At 46.6% G+C, this 11,158-nt stretch overlaps 1 long non-coding RNA gene across 2 annotated transcripts; it reads left to right on the top strand.

The window, feature by feature from the left end:
* Positions 1-573: 573 nt before the first annotated feature.
* On the top strand, positions 574-9,051 carry LOC109396321 (uncharacterized). 2 transcript variants are annotated; one of them, XR_002126831.1, is made up of 4 exons: positions 574-918; positions 2,652-3,300; positions 5,976-6,145; positions 9,008-9,051. It is a non-coding gene; the product is annotated as an uncharacterized LOC109396321 (long non-coding RNA). The 2 variants fall into 2 exon arrangements; XR_002126830.1 differs by lacking the exon at positions 2,652-3,300.
* The last annotated feature ends 2,107 nt before the right edge of the window (positions 9,052-11,158 follow it).

Raw genomic sequence — 11,158 nt, 5'->3', positions numbered from 1 at the left:
CACCGCACCCGCCAGGCAGAGGCTCCAGGACAGCGCCTCTGCGGGTGGGGCCCGCGTGTCCCCGGGACAGAGGGGTGGAGGATGGGAGGGGGAGGAGGCAGCGCCGCCTGGCACTCACCTTGCCCGCCGCGGGCGCGGCCACCAGCAGGAGCAGCAGCAGCAGCAGCAGGGCGGGCGGCTTCGGTGCGGTCCGCGGGAGCATGGTGGGCACCGGCTCAGAGTGCCGGCGTGTCCGGGACCCGCAGGCTCTCCAGCCACCGCGTCCCCTGCGCGGCGCGGGTCGGGGCGTCCGGATGGGAAGCTCCCCTCGCACGCCGGCCCGGGGGCGGGTTTTGTGGCGCTCGGCCTCGCCGTCCGTCCCTCCCCAGCGAGGCTGTTGACGGCGGCTCCGTGGTGAGGGGAGTGGCGCAGGTCCCGCCCTCGTCCCCCGCCCTCCACCCAGGCGCTGTCCCTCCGAGCCGGGCATCATGCCCAGGACCAGAGACAGGGCTGAGCGCCCGAGGGGCAGGCGGGCGCGGATCCGGGCTACGGGGTCACGGAGGCGATGCTCCCGAGGTCTTGAAGGTGGGGCAGGGCAGCGGGGTGCGGGTTGGAGGTGGGGAAGTTTGGGGGTGTGCTACGGCGCGGCGACTGAGCAGGGCGGAGGGAGTGGCCAGCGGCCGTGCCCAGATGAGTCGGGAGGTGCCCCGGACGTCGGCGCGCAGGCGACCCCGCTGGCTCCCGGCTGCCTGCGGTGCCATCTCGCCGCGTTCCCTTTCCCCAGCGCGCCTCCGACTTGGCCGCGGCCGAACTGGGCGGTCAGAGCGCAGTGAAGGGGCAGCCGCGTCGCGCCGGATCCGGGCGCGGCGGAGCCGGGAGGTGTGCACCGCGGGGCGGCGACGGGCGAGGCGGCTCCTGCGCTGTGGGCGGCCTCCCGAGGTAAGGCGCCCACGACCCAATCTGAGCAATCGCTGCCCCAGGGCCCGGGCCACCTGCCTGGGCGGCAGGAGGTGGAGGAGGCACGGCATCTCAGGTGGGGTGCGCGCGGGTTGGCTGGCTGGGCTGGGGAGTTGGGGCCCGGGGGTCACCAGAGGAGAACGCGTCTGGCTCCCCGGCTTGTCTGCCTCAGCTTGAACTGGGCGCTGTGTGTTTTGATTAATTTGAAAGCTCAGGTTACCACCAGCCTGGCAGGCTGGGCACTCCGTAATGCCAAGAGCAAGAGGCAGCTGAGGGGAGAGAATGCCTATCCTATTCTCTGCTGCGTTGAACTGGCTTTTCAGGCGAAATCTTATCAGCGGAAATGCAGGGGAAACCGAGAGCCAACTTCGTCTGGGGTGTCTCCCTCCTGAGAGTACCCTTCTTGGAGGTGGCCTGGGATGAAAACAGGCAGTTATCTGGCTTGTTAGGGCACCCTCCTCAGAGCAGCGCGGGTACACTTTTATATGCCACTGACCACATTGGCTCTGCTGATGCATTTAGACCCTCCCCAGAATAATGTTATTAAATACATACAATACCATTAAGTCAGAATCAGTTTTACTTGAATACAATTGCCAAAGTATTGAAGTTACAACGTAGCAACAGACGTGCATCATTAATATTGCATTAAAAACCTAGCTCTAACAACAGATCTATTAAATAACTTTAATCTCAGAGTAGTGACTATGAAACGAGACATGTAAACACCTGCAGGTGCAAACTGCCAAGAGCTGCCAAGACCATTGTACTCTGTTGTCTGTGTGCATAGCTGAAGTTGGACTGCGGCGCTTCCAGGAGAGTTAGTGAAACTAGGGATGTAGGTTTTGTTCCCATTCAAGTTCACAGACGCCCTGGATCCCATCTCCAGGTTGAGAAGCCCTGCTTGGGAGCAGTGGTGCTGTCATCACACACCCAGTGTCAACTGTGTCGTTTGGTCACTGACTGTGGAGAACCACTTGCTTGCAATTAGAATGGGGTCTATTATTAATACTATGTTAGATCTATGTAGCTACATAGGTAGGCAAAAGTCTGACAGTGAGTGAGTGAAGCCGCTCCCCCCGCCCACCCTTTTTTGGCTATAGAATTAATATAGGCGTCTCTCTGTTTTTTATGCCTGTGATTGTCAACTGTGGCTGTGCATTAGAATCTCCTAAGGTGCTCCTAAAAATCCTGATACCAGGTTCTCCCAAGCCAAGCACGCCAGACTCTCCTGTGGTAGGACTCAGGTATCAGTGTGTTTTAAAGCTCCCTGGAGAGTGCCACGTGGAAACAAGTTTGAGAGCCACTGTTTTACGGGCATATCTCAGTTAGCAGCATTGAATTAGGGTCTCTTCTTAGTAGAATGATAAAAGGATTTTTATCATTAGATCTTTAAGATTTATTGTATTATAAATACAATAAATAAAATTTAATATTCATCATATTTATTAAGATTATACATTTATTAAATATACATTAAGCTCTTTATTAAGACTTATGTGGGCCCAGGATACAACATTGTAGCGTGGTACATAGGAACATCTTCCTATTGACAGGGAGGTCTTTTATATAGGACATCAGGTGCTCTTTTGATGAAACAAGTGTCCAAGAATTCCGAGATGTATGATACTTTTACACGAACTTGCATTGCTTCCTGGGAATAAAAAAACCCTTAATAATAGTGTGAAATGTTCCTTCTTTTTGCCAAATCCCAGAATATTTCCCGATTTAGGTTTTAATTGCTTTTTCCTGAAACCAAGTCATTTTGATGGAAGACCAGGCTTGGCTTTATCAGCTTTGGAATGTGGGCCACAGTCAACTGCAAGTCACTTCTGATGCCACAAGAGAGCAGGAGAGAAACTTGTGATGTAAACACAGTAAGGAGGAAGCTGTGGTTAAGACGTTGGTCTCTGCAGTGGGCTCTGGATTGTGGATCCTGTCCACACTTACTGGTGTGACCTAACCTCTCTGGGCTGGGGTCTTCTCTTCTGTACAGTGAGCAGCATCACGGTACCTGCCTCAAGGAGTGGTAGGAATTGAACACAGTGACCAATTAGAAGCCCTTGGTCCAAGGTTTTCACCAGACAATCACATCGTGCAATCACATCTCCAGTTGCATAAAAGAAAGTAAGGTGCATGAGAAATGGTGGCACAAGGCAGAGACTCTCCTCCCAGCTCAGTAGTAAGGGTCAAGGGGCAAGCACACCCCACCAGCTCCCTGGAGGTCAATGGACTACTAAGGCATCTAGAACTTGTTCCTTGGCACCCCTGGAAGCAACAGCATGGGCATCCTGGAAAGATGGCTAGAAACGCAGACTACCAGCCCTACCCCAGCCCCACTGAATCAGGCTCTGCATTTACCAGGTGATTCATCAGCACCAGACAGACATTGAGAAGTGGCTTGTCTAAGAGCCATACTTAACCACACATTCGTCACTTCACCACCACATACATACACCCTCCTTGCGTACAGCGTTTGGTATGCTTACTAGGTGGTGTCAACCAGAATTATTGATTAAAAAAAATAATCTTGGGGTCAAGGGATTTGATTTTTTCACAGTTGGTTCTTTAAATGTGATAAAGCAAAAGGGAAGTGGAGTTAGTTCTTTTTGTGTGTACAAAGGACACAGAGATCTCTACTTTTGACTTTGGTTCTAGATGAAAGTTTTGAACAAAATGAAGTAAGTGGTCATTGCCTTTGACAAGCCTATATTATTAGTTTTGCCCCCTTTTCATAATCACAATATGATTTCTGTTTTCTACACAGAGCTTAAATGTGTAGTGTTGGCTCCCCTGCATTTGAATGTGAGCCCCATTAAATCAGGGGCCTTGTTGGTTTTCTTTACTCTTGTTGAATGAATGAATGAATGAAGTTGTGTATTATTCGGTGAATGAATGAAGCTGGATGAGTTGACAAATTAACTCAGGATTCACACCCAGGTCTGTTTTCTTCCAAAGCTCATGATCTTTCTAGAGCCTTCATTGTGTAGAGATGGGCCTCTGCTTTTGATGAGTTGCGCTTTGCCTGGCTGCCTTGTAGCTCCTTTTCTCTTTTTAAAAGATTAAATTTAATCTTAACTAATTTTTAAAATAATTTTTTTTTTACTTCATCTTCCCACTTAGTCATCCTTCTTCTTTCAAGAACTTTCTCTTTTCAACACCTCTAGAATAGTTAGACTCTTAGGTCCTTTTAGAATCTCAGAGTCATTATCAACACATGTCAGTTCTTGCCGTTACATCTCCAGATTCTTTCACTGCTTTTCTAAGCTCTAATGCCTTGGTGTCTGCATTCATCGTCTGCGGATTACGCAGCCTTCTAGCTAGCCCCCTGCAAGCTCTCTCCTCTGAAATCCATCTTTTATGTTGTGAGAGTTCCATTTAAAATTGTACATTGTATCAGGAAGGATACTTTGGGGACAGTTACAAACAGTCCCCAAGCTTCGGAGTCTTACAGAGACTTTTTTTCCCCCTGCTATTTACACTACATATTCACCACAGGGTATAGGGATGTGACAAAGGGAAGGGGACTCTGCTTAACATAGCCTCTCCGAAACCTCCTGGAAATTCCCACTCAAGGTGTTCTTCTCTGATCGCCTCAGAAAAGGAAGAGAATGTGCCAAACCAAAAACTGCTCTCATAGCTTCCACTTGGATGTGACACATACTACTTCCACTTACGTTTCATTGCCCAAAGCTGTCACGTGACCACGCTTCATGTTGTAAGTGGTGGGGAAATGAACTGTACCACATGCCTGGAACGAGAGCCGGAAAGAATTGCTGAACGTTAGTAATGCCCATCACATACATCATGTCACGTGCTCGTTTTAAAGCTTCCTGAAGCTCGTCTTTGTCTTTATAGCTTCTTTCACACTTCTTAGAATAGAGTGGAGTGGTCCAAAATCAACTTTGAAGTGATCTCTGTGTCACCCCAATCTTCTCAGGTTCGCTGTACGCACTTCTCTAGCTCGTGCCTGTCTCAGTACCTGCTGTTCCCTCCACCTCAGGGGCCTCCGCCTTAGTCTCTCTGGTACAACCACCTATATTTTCAGATCTAGGTCAAAGGTCAAAGGTTATGGTCTCTGAAGACCTTTGTTCAAACCTTTAGTATATACTACAGAAACTGTCACACATTTTATTTTTCTGGGTTACAAGGCCTTTTGAGGGGAGGTACGGAGATTAATTTTTTAAAAATTAATGTATCGAGGTATAATTTATGTAGAAAAACCTCCATCCATTTAAAGTACCCAATTCAGGGAGTTTTGTAGATGCGTTGACCCTGTGAAACCAACACCACAGTCATACTGAGCTTTTCTCTTGCTGCCTTTTGCCTTTTTCAGTCCATCCCTCCCTCCACCGCCACTCCCAGGCAACAACTGATTTGCTTTCTGTCTCTGTACATCAGTTGGCATTATCTAGAGCAGCGGTTCTCAACCTGTGGGTGGCGACCCTTTTGGGGGTTGAATGACCCTTTCACAGGGGTCAGCCAGGTACTCATATGTGGGCATATCTGCATGTGGGCCTGGAGATGGATAGAGGAACGGTGTCTCAGTTCCTAAGACCATCAAAAATATGTGTTTTCCGATGGTCTCTGGCGACCCCTGTGAAAGGTTGAGAACCGCTGATCTAGAGTTTTATGTAAAGGGAATCATACAGCATGTGCCCTTTTGTGTCTGGCTTCTTGGACTCAGCAGACCAATATTGAGTTGGATCCATGTTTTGTGTATCTGCAGTTTGTTCTTCTGCTGAGTAGTATTCCACTGTATGGATATTGCTTTTTTTTAAAAAAAAACATTTACCTATTGTTGGGCCTTTGAACTGTCTCCAGATTGGAGCTATTACAAATAAAGCTGCTGTGAATATTTTTGTACAAGGCTCTGTGTGAACCTGCATTTTGATTTCTCTTGAATAAATGCCTAGGAGTGAAATGGCTGGATCATATNCCCTTTGGGAAATATCTTCATCACTAACTATGAACAATGAAAGTAATTATTTTTAACATTATAATCCATTAAGAGGAATATTTGTATTTAACACATACAGACTTTAAATCTAGGACACAGAGCCTCACTCATAAATGGGAGACATCTGGAAGAGAAGAGAAGACTGACAGAGTTTCTTCAAGCGCCCAGGCTGACTGTGCAGTGAGCCATGTGCTTGGAGTTAGGAAGATGCTCTTTCAGGTGGATCAAGCCCTTGGCCACAGATCCCTGGTGAGTGTCTTGGTGTGATCACTTGCTTTTATTTAAAAATGTCTCCTAAGTGTTGGTTCTATAGGTACGATTATATTAATGCTTCATATGTCAAAAAGCCAAATCGCTCCAGAAATCTATGGATTATGCTTGCCGTTTTGCAACTCACTTTGATTGTTAAACACCAGTCCTCTCCCTGAATTGCATCCACATAATAGCTCATCTAAAAAGCTGCAGCTTCTTGCTCTCTGACTCACTAGGTTCGAATAACAAAAACCTTCCTATGTGCCCTAAGCAGCAGAGTCCATGTAACTAGGAGAGTTAGGACAATGCACGTTACAAGTGTGGTAGGCGGGAGAACGCCCTCCAAAGATGTGTGTCCTAATTCCTGGAACCTGTGAGTATCTTACATGGCAAGAGGGAACCAGGTTGCAGATGGAATTAAGATTGCTAGTCAGCTGACCTTTTGATGGGGAGACTACGGATTATCAGAGTGGGGCACACCATAATCACAGGGGTCCTTGGAAGTAAAAGGAGGCAGGAGACTGAGAGTGAGAGAAGGGATGTGATGCAGGAAGCAGAGGTCAGAGAGATGTAGCAAGAGAGAGGCTTGACCTTCCGTCGCTGATCTGAAGGTGGAAGGCAGCGTGTGCCAAGGGCTGCAGGCAGCTTTTAGAATCTGAAAAGGCAGGAGCCTGATTCTCCCCTGGAGCCGCTAGAAGGAACACAGCCAACACCTTGATTTTCACCAGGGAGACCCCTTTTGGACCTCTGACCTCCAGAACCATAAGAGAAAAAAATTTGTGTTTCTTTAAGCTGCTGAGTTTGTGATGATGTGTTTCAGCAGAAGTAGGAAACTAAGGTGAGACTGTTAGAAGGGACCGAAAAGGGCATTGGGATTTAAGTCAACAGCGAGAAGGGTTCAACAGTGAAAACTATAGAAGTTTGGAAGCTGGTGACCATGTATGACGGGCATTGAGGGAGGAGAGGGTGGTGAAAAGGGGGTTCATTTATTTCAGAGATGCAGTCAAGTCGTATTTGTTTGGGGTGGAAGTGGAAAAAACTGCAAAGTGATCCTAATTTTGAATGGTTCTTTGAAGAAAAGAAAGAATTGTCTTATTTTTAAATTTATACAGCAGCAGGAGGAAGCAGCAGAGGTAGGGGAAAGGGACAGTAGCGGGGTTCAGACCTGACCATGCCACTCTGCCTGCGACCTTTTGAGCACGTTACCAACATTTTGGAGCCAGTTTTCTCCTGTGTAAAATGTGGAAAAAATGTGCCCTACTTCAGTTTTAACGAGACTGTATATATGGAGGCCAAAACTGCTCTACAATGTAACATATTCTCATTTACAAATGTCCAAAGTGGTAAGGACCCAATCAACAAATAATAGTTGTAAATACTTTAACTTGATTTAAAACAATTTATTCCCAGTGTTTAACCCTCTTTCATTTTGTGGTTGTTGTTGTTTTTTAATTCTCTTAATTTACATAGTGACTTCGCTGAAATGCCAACCTGGCCTCTATTGGAACGGTCGTGAATTCCAATGGAAGGGTCTGGAAGGGGGACTTCAGTGTGTCAGCCAGTTAAGTGCGGGCCACACCTGTCCCCCTCTCTGTCTGCTAGTCAGGGTGTCCCAGGGAAATGATAGCTCTGCAGATTTCTATGGTGTTTATCAGCCTCTGAGCGCAAGAGGAAGGAGTGGAGGGTAGAGAAGGAAAGCTTATTTAGGACGCGAGGTTTCAGACAGGTGATGACTCCACACAGAACAAAGGACAAGGCTGACAGAGAAATGACAGACCAGGCTGGGACTGGGTCTCCTCCCACCATTGGGGATGATGTGACCTAAAGCCCCAACTTCATCCTAGTTGTGTTAAGGGTGGATAGGAAAGCTCTTGGACCAATAGAAGACTGAAGTAAACGCATGTGAATGTTAGCGGTTGTCTTAGCCACTGCCAGCTGCTAGCACAAATATTGCAGACCGGGTGGTTTATAAGCCACAGGAATTTATTTCTCACAGTTCTGGAGGCTGGAAGTTCGAGATCAGGGTATCAGCATGGTCGGTGCTGGTGAAGGTCCTCTTCTGGGTTGTAGGCTGCTGACTTCTCGTTGTATCTCCATGGTGGAAAGAGGGCGAGAGAGCTCTCGGAGGTCCCTTCTGTGAGGGCACTAATCCTATTTGTGAGCACTCCAGTCTCATGACCTAATCACCTCCCATGGGCCCTGCCTCCTAATACCATCACACTGGGGGTTAGGATTTCGACATATGCATCGGGGGTGGGGCACATATATTCAGTCCATACAGCAGTCTCTTTCGGTTGCATCTCTTCTCTGTCAAAATTTGTTTATAATAATGATGTTACTCCAGTTGGATTTCTGCTTCACTTATAAGACCCTGAACTACCTACCTCTACCCTAACGAGTCCATATTATTTTCCTCGTCTCCCAGTCCAGTTAGGTTTCCTTCCATGCTTCCCCCCTTCCAGTTGGCTCCACTTAATAGCATCCAGGATACACTGGTCTCTGCTCTGTGCCTGGACAAAGCTGCCTCCTTCACTCTCTCCTCTGGTTTTCATTCCAAGAGCCCTTTCCCTCCCTCATCTTTTCAACCAGGTCTCACCTTCGGTGTCATGGGTACGCAGCACAGTGAGGACCCCACTGAAGGGGTGTGAGCACTACTTGACTGGTTAATAAGGGGCATGGTAATGAAGACAGCCCAAGAGATGATTACATTTATCTTGTCACTCATGACAATCAGCTGGTGACAGCAACTTATTAGACATAAAAAAGAAGCTTTCTGGAATTGATTCCTTTGTTCTTTTTCCGTTCAGTTTGGTTTGCACGAAAACGAACAGTTTCATCTGTGTTTTTGCTTTTTCGTAGGTCACTCATACTTATTGTCTTTTCTCTACAACATGTATATGGGGTAAGTACATTAATTAGCTCTGGTCGCATGTTGAAAATTCACATTATTAAATGCCTTACTTTTGTTATACGTTTAAACAAATTACTTTCTGGGATTCTGTTTTCTCATCTGTAAAATGAAGGGTTGGGCTAGATGAACCCTAAAGTTTCTTTTATATTGTATAGTCAAGACAACTTACCCAACTGCCTTCAGTTGGCATTGGTGAGTTCTTTATTTTATAATATAACCCTTTCTTAAAAACCTTTTTTGGAGGGGGGCAGGAAGCAGATGTGCCATTTCATGATTATATGAAGAAGTATAAGATTAAATTTGAACATTTTAACTTCGGAAAAAGATAAGCCAAGAACATTCTGTAATAAGATCTCTTTCTTGTGCTTCTCACTAAAGAAGCTACGCTATTAAACCCAACCTCAGGCCTTTCTGGGAAATTCTATGGGCTGCCTATAACTCAGGTTGATTAGATAACTGGACTGGTTTAAATCATTCTAGTGAGCACATCTCTGTCTGTCTCTCCTCTCCAGCTGGGATCCACCCAATTATTTTTGTGATGCAAGTTATTATAGGTATTTTCAAAGCAAAAAAAAAAAANTGTCAGAAGGTTAAAAGGAAAGAACATGTAGTCACTGCATTAACAGGAAGTTGTTTTACAGAAAGAACAAAAAAACATTATTATTGAAAAGCACTCAAAGACTTCATGTTACTTGGGAAAACAGAAGATATTGTACTTCTGCTATCTTTTGTGACTAGAAGATTCTGATGCTCAGCCTCTGATTTATCTGGTCCTCCCATCTTGATCATTGCTCACCCCCAACCCCCAATCGATGAGAACCCCAGCAGGGTGTACTCCTTTTCAAGATTGGGTTGCAGAGAAAACAAATTCCCCATGGTAGAGATTATGATTTGGAAGACCTCAGATCTTGTTCCCAGACCTAGCATTTGCAAAACATTGGGCAGGGACTCATAAGGAGTCTCAGGGGAAATGGAGTTCAGGAATTTTCATGAGTGAAGAAGAAAATGATCCCAGGGAGCTGAAGAAAGAGAACAGTCATATTTCTTGAATATCCATGCTGGAAATCACCAATATAAATACACACTGGGAAAGCGCCTGTGGACCTTACTTGGGCTGGTGAGCTAGGGGACGTCAAAGGCCCAGGGTGCTTATGTTCAGCTTCCCTTTGTGGGGGAACTGCACGTGAGGTCCCTGTTGGGGTGTCATGGCCTTTGGACCCACTGCACAGGTCAGTTTGCTTAAGTAGCATCACACCAGGAATGGGGCCTCCCTCGGGAAAGAGCTGGTCTTTCATCCTCTCATAACAGCCTCTGTCTGTCTTTTTGCCTTTTCCTCTCTTGAAAACAGTTTTGTAGGGTTATTCAGCCCATCTGTTTCTTCTCAGTTCAGCCTTGCAGTTCGCCTTTACCTGTCTCAGCCTTCTTCTAATGCCCGACTCTACCTCAGGGCACCTCTGATACATCCTTCCTCCCTCATCCCCCCTTTCTTTTCTCAGTTTCCCAATTTCAGCCTTCCAAGAGGACTGATTCAGATTAGCTTTTGGTACCACCCTGCAGCCCAGAGTCAGAGTTCTGTGTCACTAAGTCTGGGTTGACTCAGGTAGTTTTCTTCAACCTTTCCATGTGGCTGGGGAGACAGGATCAGGGGATGCAAACCTGGCCACGCCCCCACTTAGTGGGGCTGAGGGGGCTTTGATGCATCAGTCTATAGAGAACACCCCCTTCTTAGAATAACAGATGGCAAAACAAGTCATGTCTTTTGCAAGGCACACAACTTTTGCACACATTTCCGAGGTAGGCAACCTCCCAAAGCTATTTGTATGCATATACTTTTATGACATAGCACTTTGGATTGTTGAGGGATGTTTTTCTTTTTCTTTCTTTCTTTTTTTCTGGTCTTTTCTTTTTAAGTAGTGATAGAAACACACTCCCGGAAACACACTGCCTTGGCCAGTCCCATGTGATGGCAGCTATTTATTTGTAAGAAGGTAGGTTAGAGGGATGATGTTTTAACTAAGTGTATGGTGATGAGACTTCATTGGCTTCTCCCAGTATAGCAGTGTCCTTTCACATTGGGCAGTCCCACCGACTAATGGGAG

This window comes from Hipposideros armiger, unplaced genomic scaffold (genome assembly GCF_001890085.2).
Source record: "Hipposideros armiger isolate ML-2016 unplaced genomic scaffold, ASM189008v1 scaffold_514, whole genome shotgun sequence".
NCBI classification, from domain to species: Eukaryota; Metazoa; Chordata; class Mammalia; order Chiroptera; family Hipposideridae; genus Hipposideros; species Hipposideros armiger.
This window is presented reverse-complemented; position numbering and strand designations above follow the sequence as displayed.